Raw genomic sequence first — 15311 nt, forward strand, 5'->3', positions numbered from 1 at the left:
GAAAATCCCATCCAATAGCATACCACTATCCTTACTTTGTTAACGGAACATTTTATATACCGAATCGTGCACCGCATCACATAAGTGCCACCTTTTCTAGCGGTTCTATCCGAACATTTTTCACATGCACAGCCGGATCGACTGAGCAAACTTAGGCAGCTGTTGGAAAGGCTGACACTGTGAACCCGCGTGACGAGGTTCACTATAGAAGAGTGTATAGCTTGTGTTTCTGCACTGTTCTCCGCCTCTGGAAGCCTGCTCGTCTCTAACCTTGCAGCCACACAGGTTACTTCAGGACCCAAAACTTGGTTAGCTGTATGACCTTTCCAGTATAGCCTGATGAAGCCAAGAGTTTTTACAAAAGAAATTTATATGAGTAATGGGGTTATAGAAAGCTGCTTTCAGCAAAGGTAGAAGAGATTACGCCAACACCCCTGACAGGAGTGGAACCCAGGAACACCTCATGTTCTACAAACTGTATCACACTAATTGGGCTACAGCAGGGGATGCTTTGCTTTCTGACTTCGAGCTAATTGTAGCGCGAAAGCACGGCTCAACAGTGTCAAACCCAGCCAAAAAATTTCGCGTGAATCCTCGGAGTAAGTCGGGTAAGCTCGGGTTAGTTCGGAGGAGCGCCGCGTAAGCTGCAGCCAATGGGCGAGTGACCTTTTGGGTGACCTTGGCCAAACCTACCATAGCAACAGCCCACCATAGCCACACCATGCATAGCATAGCCAAGCATGTATAGCATAGCATACCTCTGCTCACACAGGGTCACCGTAGTGGACATTGCCTACAAACTAGGTGTCTCCCTCAGTTTACCTACTAGGTGGCGCTCCTAGTTGAACATCAACAGGGGATTTAACGAAGAAGATGACACATGTGCAGTGTGTGGTAGTTCTGTGGAAACAATTGAACACCTCATACTCAAATGTGATGGTATCCATCCGGATGTCGATGCAGGCGCAGTCACTCTTCCTGAGGCCCTAGGGTTTAGAGATAACATTGGTCATGTAAATAAATCTGCTGTGGAAGTTAGCAAAAAGCGATTGGAGGATTGGTGGCTGAAAAGCAGAGATGTGGCATTTATTTATTTATTTATTTCATTTATTTATTTATATTTATTCATACATACTGCAGCGCAATTATATGCGCTATGGCAGGAGTGGGAAAAACACAAAATGCAAGGTAAGAAAATGCAGCAAAATGTACAAAGTGAGCACTACAAAAAGTTAAAAACACAAACGAAATATCAAACAAGAAAGGAACTGTTAACGACAGGGTAAGAATACACAGCTATTATGCGTCTTCAACGGCAGTTACAAAGTTTTGAAATGGACAAGAACGAATGGACCCAGGTAGAGAATTCCAGGCTTCTATTGAACAGGGAAAAAAACTGAATTTGAACAAATTAGCATGCGCAAAATACGGTATCAAATTAAGCTCATGATGACTTCTTGTAGATGATAATGGTGCAAAGTTAATGTAGAGGTTAGCTGAGAGCCTTACTAAGGAATTGACGATACGATGTAAGAATTTTAATGATTTAGTGTGGCGACGGGCAGACAGCGTGGTTAAATTCAATGAGAGAAGTGTAGAAGAGGGTGAGAAATCGCGATCATAACGATGACATATAAAACGCACAGCTTTCTTCTTGACTGCTTCTAACATGTTAATTTCGAACTGCTTGTACGGGTTCCACACTACAGCTGCGTAGTCAAGACCAGGGCGGATTAGAGATTTATACAACGGTAGCTTTGTGTCTTTTGGTGAATTGGGTAGCATGCGTCGTAGATAACCTAGTTTTTTTAGTGCTTTATTAAATACGTAATCAACGTGTTTAGACCAAGACATGTTATGCGTGAATATGGCACCAAGATATTTGTACTGAGAGACCCTATCTACCACACGGCCATTGAAAGAGTAACTAAAATGGGAAACGGAAGATTTGTTACAAAAAGACATGAGGTACTACACCAACTACAAAACAGAGAAAATGACTCTTGGAGGTGACGAAGATCATTAGGGCCATTAATTACTTCGTATAAAACGCAGTCATCAGCGTAAAGACGAATGTTAAGTGTTAAGTGTGTCACCCAGACTTCGCGCACTTTTACGTGGGAAGCTCCCAGACACCCTTAGAGCGTGTGGGGGTAGCGGTCTCGGACTCGAAGGAGATGCCCTCGACTCGGCGTGGCAAGCTCAGCGGAGACCAGCCACCAAGAGACAACAGGTTTTTGGGCGTTCGGTGCCCAGCTTTCGCTGGTCGCAAGCCAGAGAATGGGTCGGAGCCAAAGGTTTACAAAACAAAACAAGGTTTATATAGCAAAGAGACGATACAGAGGATTTCACAATCACAAGTACAAACACATACAGAGTGATTAACCAAACAATGCAACGCATGCAATGTTAAACTCGAGAGAGAATGCAATACAAAGGCAATATTGCACCAAAAGTGCACTAACACAAGATAGAGAGGTAAACAAACAAAACACAATTTGTTCACCGGGCACTGCAGCAGTCCCACGACCAGAGTTCCACGACGATGCCGTCCCGCAGACTGGCGAACGTTGCCTCGTTGGTCCGTTGCTGGCCGAGTGGTGTTTTCCCGGGAGTCGAACGGGCGCGCTCCGACGAAGCTTAGACGGCGGTTCGGACTGACTGATAGCTGTCAGCATCCTTCTTTTATAGGCTCGCTCTCACGTCTGTTTGTTCTACGCGCCAAAGTAGGCACGCACATACACGCAGCATCTCCAGTGCAGTTTCCCTTTCTTTCTCTCGCCGGCCGCGCGTCCCCATTGGTCAGAGTCAGGAGTCGTTTCGCGAAGGTTCCAGCGTGTTCTAGCGTGGCGCCGTCGTGGCGGCGTCGCCGACGTCGGAGTGCAGAGGAGGGGGACGTGACTTAGTGCACGCAAGGCTACGCCGTTTTCCTCCGGTCAGCAGAAGAACCGACTCGCATGTTCGAGAATCTTCGGAGTGGACGACTCATTCCTTCGGCGCACGCCGTGGCGATGGAGAGAGAGGCACGCGCTCGGCGGGGGCTTTCCCTCTCTCCCGTTGGGCTCGCGCCGGCGAGACGCCGTGCGCGCGGCGGTATTTCTTTGTTTGTTTCTAAAATGCGCCGAAGTTTGTGATACTGCCCCTTCCTTTAAGAATATTGTGTAACAATATTCACAAATCACAAAATTCGCGCGCCCATGCATGCGCTCACAAAGTCAGTGGCGAATTATAAAGTGCATACATCAATACAATGATGTTTCCACATGCGTAACTCTATGAAATGTTCACAATGTACATAAAAACACACCGCGATTGGGCAGTTCATTAACACAAGGCTACAAACATGGAGCACGCAAATACAAGGCACACTTTCGCCTATACTTCCAAGTTCGGCCTACCCAGCGGGCTCGGAGAATTGCTGTTTGCTTCAAGCTTGCAGTCGCGCTTTTAATTCCCTTTCGGAAGCGGCTGCGGCTTTTCTTCCTGTCGCGGGTTCGGCTCTTCTTCCGCCTCATTCTGAAGCTTCTCTTCCGAACGCGGTTTTGGTTCCGTTTCCTACTCGTACTCCTCTCTGGTTCTGCGGCCAGTCTTCGAGCCCTTCTTCTTTTCCTGTGGCCAGCGCGTCTGTTGCGAGCAAATTTAACGCCAGTTCGGTTACGACGGCTGCGCTTCAGGTGTTTGCTCTCTTTTCCGTGTGCGCTCTTCTGTTTCCGTTTGCGCCTCCACACGGAGTCCTTGCTGTAGGCTGGGCTCGTTCCTCTGAGCTTCTTTCTGACTTTGCTGCGATGTTCGGGCAGCTCGCTTGCATTCGGCTCGGCTGTCTTCAGCTTAGTTTTCTTCCGATCCATTTTCTTCCTGAATTTTCTCCAGGGTTCCCGCAGTTCGATTCCACCTGTACCGGCGGTGCTCGAGTCGCTTCTCTTCCTTTTTACTTTCTTCCAAATTCTTCTGTGGAGCACACCCAGTTCAATGTCAGTTGCGTCATCCGAGTTGTTATCTCGCGATGAAGCCATTGGTAAAGCTCTTTTTTGTTCTTCGAGGACTGCAGTTTCTTCTTCCGAGTCCTTTTCCCTTTTCTTCTTTCCGACTACTCTTCGAGCGCAATGCTCAGAGCTCAGCTCAGGAGACATTGGAGAATCATTTTCCTCACTGATTCCTTCCATTAGTTGGTCACTTACTGTGCGGCCGTAAAAAAGCTTTCCTTCTGCTGCACCCACTCCTTCCTCATAGGCAAAAAGTTCCACGCCTTCGTCATAGGCACAGATTTCCTCGCCCTCCTCATAGGCAAAGGCCTTCTCGCTGCTCGAGGGTTCACTCGGAACGGTTTCCGGGTCTTCACTGAGTGCGCTTTCCTCAGGTATTTCTACGTCTGAGCTTTCACACTCAGTGTCATTTAACCACTCTTTCTCGTGGTCTTCACTGCCGGACTCAGAGGTGTAGCACTCGGACTCCTCCATAGAGATCTCAACTGCTTCTTCGTCCTCAGGCGGCTGCTCTAGGGTCCCCTCTGACTGCAGCGTCAGGTCGGCCTTTACCTCAATGCCTACTACCTCGGTAGTAGCTACACAATCAATTTCTAGAGGAAGCGGCACTCCGGTTTGTTCTTCACTCTCTGTGGTTTCAGTTGCAGGAACAGGCTGTTCCACAACCACACTCTCACTAGTGGAGCTAGTTACAACCTCTTCCGTGGTTGTCAATAAATTAGACTCGTTAGTCTTCCACCCTGCCTCTCCGGGGTTAAGCTCCACTGGATCTCTGACGCTCCTCGAACGCCGAATTTCGGCAAGCTTCTTCTGAATGATTGCCATCTCTATTTCAAAAGCTCTTTCGGCTGCTTCTTCTCGCCTTTTCCTTTCTCTCTCTTCTTTTTCGCGTTTATTTTGCCTTTCTTTCTCAGCGGCTTCTCTAGCACGCTGTCTTTCTTTCTCCCTTTCTTCTGCTTTTCTCTGCCATTCTCTCTCTCGCTCCAAAGAGAGCTTCTCCGCCTCTTCTTGTCTCTTCTGCCATTATCTTTCTCTCTCTTCTCGAGCTCTCTCTCTTTCTTTCTCGGCTTCTTCCCGAGCCCTCTCTCTTTCTTTCTCGGCCTTCTCTCTTTCCTGGTCCACCCATTTACGCAGTTCGGCTCCGGTCATCCACATCTGGAGACCGGCCTCTACTAGCTCCTTTAGCTCCTTAAAGCTCATATTTGGAGACCGAACTCTACATTCAAGGCAATGAATACCTCTCCACGGTGAACCTCACTAACCGCTTCGGCGCGGCACCTCACAATATCGCTCTGCTGCTAACACTCGTTTACGATTCGTAAACTCCTTCCGACTCTTTCTCCGTTCTCTGCGCTTGCAACACCAAACGTCCTGTCGCGGACGCCAGAATATATTGTCACCCAGACTTCGCGCACTTTTACGTGGGAAGCTCCCAGACACCCTTAGAGCGTGTGGGGGTAGCGGTCTCGGACTCGAAGGAGATGCCCTCGACTCGGCGTGGCAAGCTCAGCGGAGACCAGCCACCAAGTGACAACAGGTTTTTGGGCGTTCGGTGCCCAGCTTTCGCTGGTCGCAAGCCAGAGAATGGGTCTGAGCCAAAGGTTTACAAAACAAAACAAGGTTTATATAGCAAAGAGACGATACAGAGGATTTCACAATCACTAGTACAAACACATACAGAGTGATTAACGAAACAATGCAACTCGTGCAATGTTAAACTCGAGAGAGAAAATATAATACAGAGGCAATATTGCACCTAAAGTGCACTAACACAAGATAGAGAGGTAAACAAACAAAACACAATTTGTTCACCGGGCACTGCGGCAGTCCGACGACCAGAGTTCCACGACGATGCCGTCCCGCAGACTGGCGAACGTTGCCTCGTTGGTCCGTTGCTGGCCGAGTGGTGTTTTCCCGGGAGTCGAACGGGCGCGCTTCGACGAAGCTTAAACGGCGGTTCGGACTGACTGATAGCTGTCAGCGTCCTTCTTTTATAGGCTCGCTCTCACGTCTGTTTGTTCTACGCGCCAAAGTAGGCGCGCACATACACGCAGCATCTCCAGTGCAGTTTCCCTTTCTTTCTCTCGCCGGCCGCGCGTCCCCATTGGTCAGAGTCAGGAGTCGTTTCGCGAAGGTTCCAGCGTGTTCTAGCGTGGCGCCGTCGTGGCGGCGTCGCCGACGTCGGAGTGCAGAGGAGGGGGACGTGACTTAGTGCACGCAAGGCTACGCCGTTTTCCTCCGGTCAGCAGAAGAACCGACTCGCATGTTCGAGAATCTTCGGCGTGGATGACTCATTCCTTCGGCGCACGCCGTGGCGATGGAGAGAGAGGCACGCGCTCGGCGGGGGCTTTCCCTCTCTCCCGTTGGGCTCGCGCCGGCGAGACGCCGTGCGCGCGGCGGTTTTTCTTTGTTTGTTTCTAAAATGCGCCGAAGTTTGTGACAAAGTGTTAAGTGTTAATTGTTAAGACGAATGTTAAGAAATGTTAAGTGGCAAGTCATTTATATATATTAAAAAGAGTAGTGGTCCAAGGACGGAGCCTTGAGGCACTCCTGACGTTACATCAACAGCAGCAGAATGAGAAGAATTAAAGGATACGAACTAGGATTGAGATGAGAGAAAGCTAGAAATCCAATCAACCAAGTGAGGATTGTTTAGTATAGCATTTAGTTTAGCAAGAAGCTTGGAATGTAGAACAGTTTCGAATGCTTTCGAGAAGTCTATAAAAATCTATAAAAGGTTATAAAAGTCTATAAAAGGTTAGCAGTGTAGGAAACCGTTGGTAAAGAAGATGGCGAATCTTAATGAGAATTGAAAACACAGTTGAAAAAAAATAAAGAAAAGCTGAGCATGGCGGCAATTGCCACCACCCCCTTTCAAAGAGGGCGCTCCTATCCATCCATGCATCCATCCATCCGTCCGTCCGTCCGTCCGTCCGTCCGTCCGTCCGTCCGTCCATCCATCCATCCATCCATCCATCCGAATGACGTCAGCATTCATGTGGTTTAGGGATATAAAAGAAGATTAATTAATTTGTATAAATCAGCCTACGCCAGGATGGAGAGTGAGGCGGGTCCGCCTAACATGTATGAGGAGGAGTGGCGGCCGTTACTGCGCACCGAGTTGCTGCGGGAAAGAAGACGACGTGAACGTAAATGCAGCGATCCCGAAGATGCGGCCAAACGGGAGGCAGAACTTGCGAAGAAGCGACGGAAACGACAGGCCACAATTGACAAAGATAGACTGATTGATGTCTGTCGAAATGCTAGCATATTACCACTACATGACACGCCATAGCCATATACGAACAGGCACAGCAAAGCCGAGTCACGCCAAAATAAAACCAGGGGCAAAACCAAATAGCTAAACACGAAGCAAAATAATGAGCCAACCACGCTAAACACATGCTTTCGCACGTCTACTAGGTTTAACTACGTTGAAACCCTACCGTTTTTTTCGTGCGTGCAGTAAACCTTGTCAGTACTGACCAGGTCAGCACCTAACCATGGCGGCACCCAACCACAACAGAATGCGACTCGGGCGCCTCAGGGCGCAGCTTCTTAGCGACTTCTGTAGATGGCGTTACGACACACTCAGATGCCAGGTCCGCCTATACTAAGAAGGCAGCGCCAGTCTTTCACCTTGCTGCTGACCGACACGCTTTCATACCTGCTCTCTATACTGTCATGTGGAGGTGACAACAACGTGAACAACAGACAACCTGAATGAGGTGGCACTGAAATGAACTCTTTCTTGGGCTGACTTGCACTCAAAAAAAAAAAAAATGAACATATCGCGGCCACCAACAGGTGCAAGCGCGCAAAGCAATCCTTGAATAACAGAATCCGCAGAAATCTCCACCGCGCACAATTTTGATGGCGAAAGTCTTTCGGAATAAGGCGCGGGAAACCTGAATCAATCTCGAACTTAGTGGAAACAATTTCATGCGTCTACAATCTTGCTAGATAATTCCTGTCGCCAGTCGCGGCTAAACAAAGTGATAATTCCGACTGCCAGTGGATTCCAGTATGAACAAACAAAAATTACATACCTTCGCCGCAAAATTCCGTCTCTTCGCCATTGACCTAGTGCACCAGGATTATGCATCGCACGGTTAGCGGTTGCTTTTATTTCACTTCGAAAGACGGTAAGTTTTTCACTGCATGAACGAAACACGGCCGTGTCCCAGCGTTTCCACGAATGATTACGCACTAAGCGGAATAAAGTTTTGCACGAAAAGCTCATAATAAATTTGGAGCAAGAAATTGACGGAACTTCGTGAATTTTAAACGCACCGGCAAGTTTTGATTTTCATTATGGGCGCGCAGAACAAATAATGGGCAAGGTGTTCTATAAGGAAACGAGAAATACAGATGAAATTCAATCAGAGGCCCTTGTAAAACGCTTCTGCCTGGACTGCGGCCGACAGGCGCTGAGATTTCTTTCATAGCCATGTCGACAGGTGACGCGTTGATCTTATTAGGCTGCGATAAATGCGGCGACGGGAAAAGCGTGGAAAATGGCTCGATGGATATGTAACAGAGGAGGGAAAGAGGACGGTGAAAAGCTTAGCGTGTGCCAGTGGGCACACGCTAAGCTTTCTGTCAATTTCCTCAAAGGGTTGCCTAACCACTGCGAGTCACCCAAGCATGCTTGCAGCATATTACATTTTCAGTTGTGCTAAATATTAACATCTACCAAGGACGTTCACAGTTCTGTGCTTGGACAAAGGAAAGTATTCAGGAGTTAATAACTTAATTCTCTTACATTTATATTATATATTATATTATATTATATTATATTATATTATTATATCAATTATATTATATTATATTATATTATATTATATTATATTATATTATATTATATTATATTATATTATATTGTCACGTTGTAGTGACAGCAATCCAGCAGTCAAGAAGACAGCAACAAAACTTGCGATTGGGCTGATTAGCGCCCGCAAAAGAACTGAACCACTCGGCGGCGGCGTAAGGAACAAACGTGCTCGTCAGTCGTCGAACTACGAATGCCCGCCGCTCGCGGCATCGCTCAATTTAAAGCCAGCAAGGAAACTTCGAGATATCAGGTCAAGATCATCTACAGTAATCTGCAAAAACGTAGATGCAGTTCTTCACTGTTGTGATCAATCGAGATTTGTCTGGTCGCTTCTCGCGTCACAAACAAAAATGATAACACCCCTTTCCTGCGTCCTTGAGCGCGAACGAACGGACGCTACAATGATACGCGGCAGTATTATATTATATTATATTATATTATATTATATTATATTATATTATATTATATTATATTATATTATATTATATTATATTATATTATATTATATTATATTATATTATATTATATTTTAATATATTATATCATTTTGACACATTCGAGGAGGCGATGGGAAAACCTTTCCGCATTTTAGGAGTGAGCGACGATTTCGTTTCCAGCATAATACTGAGATCTCTGAGTTTGCGGTCAAATGGAAGAAAAAAGGGTTATAGCCAACTCTTAACTGTGCATGAAAGGTCATCAATCTTTTCTCCGGGATGAAGGCGAAGAAAGAACGATCTACTAACTTCGGCTAATTTTACCCAACCAGTGGTGCCACAGAAGGCGTCTGGAGAAAAACGAAACCACGAAATTTGCGGAGCGGACGAGGACGATGCGAAGGACGACGTGCAAAAGTGGCCGTCACAAAACGGAGACAGCCGTTTCTGTATCTGAGCGGCTCTTTATCACTGCAGAATGTAAGAAGCCGAGAGAGAAAGCCCGCAGCAAGATATGAGCTCTACGAGAAGGAAGAGGGTGGAAAGGCGAAGGGCGAGTGAGGGGGCACGGAATAGGCAGCACGAAGCGAAGGCATTATATGCTCTGGCTGCTGCTGTGAAGCGACAGCGCAGCTCTGCAAGGGCGGCGCAGTAGGAAATGGGTTTTGGTGTCTTTAGGACCTGGGGCGGGGCCATGGAAGGAACCCTCCACTCCACCCGACCCCCAGATTAACGACGGCATTCGAAACAAAGCGTTATGCGTTAAGGTTATGTGCCGCTGGTATTTTTCGGGTAACCCCGAAGCGTTCCGAAACTATTCCCCTTTGGTTCTTTACTCTCTCTCCACTATCTCTTTCCTGCTATCCACCATTCCCTAGTTGCGTAATCCCGTTCATGACAACGGTTTTTTTCACCTTGGTGTGTTTGCCCCCTTTTTCCGCAAGGTCACGCCTTTCCGTTTAGTTTTTTGATGCGGCGATTGCGTTAAAGTTTCTTCCCCATAGTGAATAGTGTTTGTAGTTAGAGTAGTATGCGGTCCCGAAATCTTTTCTGTTGTTAGCAATCTAAAAGAAAACAGTTTTTGAAGTGAATTAGGTGTTTTAGGGTGCCACCCAAGTTGCTCGAGCAACCTTCCTCATTTTAAATAAAAGTTTCCTCTCTCTCTCTCTCTCTCTCAAAGGTCAGTACATAGGCATAGGCACTGTTTTCATCATTCTATATTTTTAATTTCGTCAGCTAAAAAAAATTGTCAGCATGATAACCAAGCCAAGTTATAAACTCACCTTTCATACGAACGCTTCAGCCACTTCATTCTTTGTATTAGCTAATAAGACAAAATTAATAAGAAAGAAGAAAGGCGCTTTGATTGCATCATTAACAAAGCAACCGTCCACGTCCTACTATGTCGTAACCTGAAGCTTCCGCGCTCACTGGTTCGTCAACGAGAATTCTAACCAGATGGAATGCGGTAGTGGGTGTCTTGCGGGAACTTGTCCTGAGTGCTCTTGGGGTTTTATTTCACGAGTTCATTTAAGATCAGTTGTATGCCTGAATTCCTACCTTTCACTTATTCTACACATTCATGTTATCTCTCTCTGGCACTCGGCTGATGACCCGAAAGGCGCGGCTTCGATCCCGGCCGCGGCGGTCGAATTTCGACGTAGGCGAAATTCTAGAAGCCCGCGTACTGTGCGATGTCAGTGCACGTTAAAGAATCCCAGGTGGTCGAAACTTCCGGAGCCCTTCACTACGATGTCCCTCATAGCCTGAGTCGCTTTGGGACGTTAAACCAACTCTAACTGAACTAAACTAAACACGTAATTACCAAACACTTTTCCGATGCACAACGACAGGATCCAAAATGGTCAACATACAGATGCAAGTAGGCAATTACACAGATTTTGTGCGGTTTAAATTAATGCTATTCTAGATGAGGATAAGAACCAAAACAGAATTCTGGCGAAACGTAAAAAAAAAATACCAGTACAAATCTGAGACATCCGAGAGCAGTTAACGAAATTCTATTCAGCAAATACAAGAAAATTGGGTCAAAAGCGGAAATACAAAAAATCATCAGTGAACAGAGGTTAAAATCATGCAGTCCGTACGTTCATGGTGTCGCAAATATGTTTTATCTCCTATGGTAAACTATCTTAAACCTATTTACTCATAAACCGAATAAGAAATTTGCATTAACATTACATCCATAAAGTTGTCCTGCCCAATTTTTATCGACTAGATGGTCTGGTGGCAATGTCCTAAAAATGTATGACTACTTTCACGTCAAAGAATTGCTGATTTTATATAGTGTATACGTTAGTGGCCCTATCCTGAACCTTCCTCAGCGCATTAAGCAGAAACGTTATGAATTTCTGCAGCTCTCAAAGCAGCGCTCGTGACTCTCTCACTACTAGTTCTAATGGATCCCTGGCTGATATAACAGACTCCTGAAAGCGAGGCTATTCAAGCCATGCTCCAATTACCAGAGCCAGACATCTGCTTTTGGCTTAAAAAGAATCATTCTTTTCATGCTGCTTTCTCTTTTCGTTCCGTATGAAGCAGTTATCGACGGATCCACAGTAAATACACATCATTGAAACAGACACCATTTCTCCAAGGTGCCGCCATTTGCACTAACAGAAAGTAATTCGAGCAAAAGCACACCTTTCATAAAAGGGTGTGCGCTAGAGGACAGCCTATTTTCTTTTTCACTCCCGTAGAGGCGTATTGGCATTTAGAGTGAACTGTTCTCTGCGCTTCGAAATACGTTTATCGGGATGGTGGTGGTGAAAAACTTTAATCAAAGAGAGCTTGAGGGTTAAAAAATATATATAAAAAAACCCTGCTGCATGGTCGGTATCCTTAGTCCGGGACACCGCATGACGAGGCCCCGTCTCGCGCCCGCTTGACCAGAGCCCTTTGGGACTCCAGTGTGGAGCAGTTGAGGAGGACAGTCTCCCATGCCTCTCGGGTGGGGGTGGGGGAGGGGGGAAGGTGAGGATTCTGACTACATGCCCACACCATGTGAAAGATATCGCAGATCTCTCCACAGTGCGGGCAGCGCCCATCTGTGTTCGGATCGAAGTGTTTTGCTATTGCAGGACAGAGAAGGGTTCCTGTCTGCAGGCGCCGCAGAGTTCGCTCCTCCGCCTTACTCAGCCCCTTGGCAGGTGCCGGGTAGAGACGGTGGCTGTCGCAATAATAAATTAGGATTTCGCGGAACCGCAGAAGCGGTTTATGAGCTTCTGAGCCATGAGAGCTAGGTTGAGGAGCCCGGTGTGTGAGCGCTCGGGCGGCCGCATCAGCGGCCTCATTGCCTCGTAGACCCTGGTGGCCAGGAGCCCAGATCACTTTTGTACGAGTTGGATCGGCGAGAGCGCGTCTTAGAATTTGCGAGGCCAGAGGTGATATTTCGCCTGCAAGATAATGTTCACAGGCCCGGCGAGAGTCTGTGATAACCGTTTTCGATTTTGGATCGGCGGCAGCGAGAGCTATTGCGACTTCCTCCGCTCGTGTTGACTTTGGGGCCCGAAAAGATAGCCCATCGACATTCATTCTCCGGTGGACTACGGCAGCCGTGAAGAATCCCGCGGACGACGGCCCTGTGATGTCCACGTAATAGACGCCCTCTTTATAACCATATTGCATCTCAAGCGTGCGAACCCGCGCTTGTCGTCTGCCTTCATGTGAAGCCATGTCCATGTTACGCGGGAGCGGAGCGACCAAGAGCATGTGGCGCCACAGCACCGGGATGTTCTCCGTCCCCTCTGGTATGCATGTGTGTTGGATGTGTAAGCGGTTTAGCAGGCGGCGCCCAGGCACCGTCTGCGATAGCCGCGTATATTGGTTCACGAGGTGGGCCTCCCGCAACCCCTGATAGGAGTTTACCACTCGCAACGCCTTCAGTTTGGCGTTGGAGGTAGCCACCGGAAGGTCCAGTGCTCGCTTTGTTGCCTTCCTGATGATGGCGTCAATGCGCTCGTCTTGTTCTTTGGTGGTGCGTAGGTACGGCACGGCGTAGAGGATCCGGCTGGTCACGAAGGCATAGGCGAGCCGTAGCGCGTCCCTGCCCCGCAGACCACCCCGCTTGTTGGAAACACGGCGGATCATGCGCCCTACCTGTTCACCTATGCTCTTTAGTTTCGCTATAGTAGAGTCCGGCCTAAGTTTGTTATTGATGAACAGACCCAGGATCCGGAGCTCCGCCACTTCTCTGATGGGACCGCCTGACAGAGATATGTGTAGAGACGTGTTGTCCTTGTGGTTTGTCCTGACGTGTAGAAGCTCTGATTTGGCGGGAGCACATTGGAGACCACAGTCGGCAGCATATGCTTCGACTATGGTGGCGGCCTGCTGAAGGCGGTCCTCTATCTCCCCAAGGCTCCCCTCGGTGGTCCAGATTGTAATGTCGTCTGCGTAGAGTGCGTGTTTTATGCCATCTACCTGAGCCAGTCGGCCGGGCAGGTGCATCATGGCGATGTTGAAAAGGAGCGCTGATAACACCGCCCCCTGTGGTGTACCTCGTGTACCCATAGAGTACGGGCCGTACTCCTCGTCCTCGATCCGGAGGAGTGCCTGACGCGCAGAGAGGAAGTCTCTGACATAGGCGAAGACCTTCGCCCCGCAGTTAGTGGTGTTCAAGTTAGAGAGTATGGTGGCATGTTTAACATTGTCAAACGCCCCCTTAAGATCGAGGGCGAGAATGGCCTTGTCGTTTTGTTGCATGGCTGTGGGTCGTATTATGTTCCTGTGTAGTTGGAGTAGGACATCCTGTGCAGACATGTGCGGGCGGAACCCGAACATAGTGTCTGCAAAGAGGCCCTTACCCTCCATGTATGGAGAGAGAGGCGATCCCGAACCATCGTCTACATGAGCTTTCCCACACACGAGGTTAATGAGATGGGTCTCAAGTTGTCCGTAGTAACGGCTTTACCTGCTTTGGGGATGAACGTTACAAGGGATGTTTTCCATTCGAGTGGGAGCGGACACCCATCCCAGATCTGATTTATGTATTGTAGCAAATGGAGATATGCACAGTCGGAGAGGTTCGCCAACAGTTTCACTGTTATGCGATCCCGACCCGGTGCCCCACCTCGGCGCATTTTAGCCAGGGCCGCATTAAGGTCATGCAACTCAAAAGGGGCGTCTAAATCCTGATTTGGCTTGCCGGAGTACGTGTACTCGGGCCCAACCGGGTCGTTTGTGCGGCAGAGATACCTGTCGCACAAAGTGTCCGCAAGTTGCGCCGTCGTACCTTGGTACCCGTGCAGAGCCCGCCGGAGCTGTTTTTGCGTCTCCCCTTTCGTTTCAGAAGGGTCGATGAGGCTGCGCAAGAGACGCCAAGTCCCCTTCGAGCTCATCTGACGCGCTGCCGAGTTGCAGCGTTCTATCCAATTGGTGTCTGTGAGCTGGGCGGCATACGCCGCAGCCTGCTCCGTAAGTTGTGCAATACGAGCTCTAAGCTTGCGATTCGTCTTTTGTTTCTTCCATCGTTTTGTTAAGCTCCGGCGCGCCTCCCACAGATGCAGGAGGTGATTGTCCACTGCGGGGATCTCGTCGGTGGTGTGAAGTGTTTGCGTGTGTTGTTTCTGTATGTTGGTGACCTGTGTTGCCCACTCCGCATAGCCGTCGGAGAATAGTACCGGAGGGACGTCCTGAATTCGAAATTGGTGCCAATTGGTTATTTTCGCCTGGCCCCATTTTTTACGGGCTGCCTTCGCCAAAAGCGTGATGCGGAGAAGGCAGTGGTCGCTGCCCAGGGTATCCCCCAGGTTCTCCCATGCGGCGTTTGTAGTGTTCCTAACCAGAGATAAGTCAGGACACGTGTCACGGGTGACCGAGTTGCCCGCACGTGTGGGGCAAGACGGATCCGTGAGCAACGTAAGACGAAGGGTGGAGATGAGCTCCGCCAGCTTGCGTCCCCTGGATTTCCCAATGTAAACTGGGTGCGTTGAAATCCCCAATGATCACCAGGGGTTCATTGTCAGCCGACTTGAGAGCACGATAGAAAATTTCGCTGAAAGTAACACATGGCTTATGCGGGGGGCAATATATATT

General features: G+C 48.3%; 1 protein-coding gene across 1 annotated transcript in view; it reads left to right on the forward strand.

Moving 5' to 3' along the window:
• The window catches only part of LOC149348166 (uncharacterized), a 142240-nt gene that overhangs the window by 78917 nt on the left and 48012 nt on the right, over nt 1-15311 (forward strand). The window lies entirely within an intron of this gene.

The sequence above is a fragment of the Amblyomma mixtum genome, chromosome 4 (genome assembly GCF_055824585.1).
Source record: "Amblyomma mixtum isolate Tamu chromosome 4, ASM5582458v1, whole genome shotgun sequence".
NCBI classification, from domain to species: Eukaryota; Metazoa; Arthropoda; class Arachnida; order Ixodida; family Ixodidae; genus Amblyomma; species Amblyomma mixtum.